This window comes from Penaeus monodon, chromosome 25 (genome assembly GCF_015228065.2).
Source record: "Penaeus monodon isolate SGIC_2016 chromosome 25, NSTDA_Pmon_1, whole genome shotgun sequence".
Taxonomy (NCBI): Eukaryota; Metazoa; Arthropoda; class Malacostraca; order Decapoda; family Penaeidae; genus Penaeus; species Penaeus monodon.
The window spans coordinates 18,676,751-18,676,978 of record NC_051410.1 but is presented as its reverse complement, the minus strand read 5'-3'; positions in this window follow the sequence as shown (position 1 = coordinate 18,676,978).

The window sequence follows — 228 nt, the reverse complement described above, 5'->3', positions numbered from 1 at the left end:
GGCTCGAAGAAATGCCAGAATACCCTTGCCTCGTCCACCTCTTTCCGTCCGGACGCGCCTCAGCCTCGAGTGCCGCGGCCGAGGAGCCAAGTGAAGCAAAAACACGACGAACAGGTTTCTCCTCCGCTCGACAAGGTAGCTCTCGGGGCCTCTCTGTCTTTTCATTCTCCTTCTCTTCGTTTTAATCCCTCTGGTTCTTCCTTTTATATGCTCTTTTTTAAAGTCCTT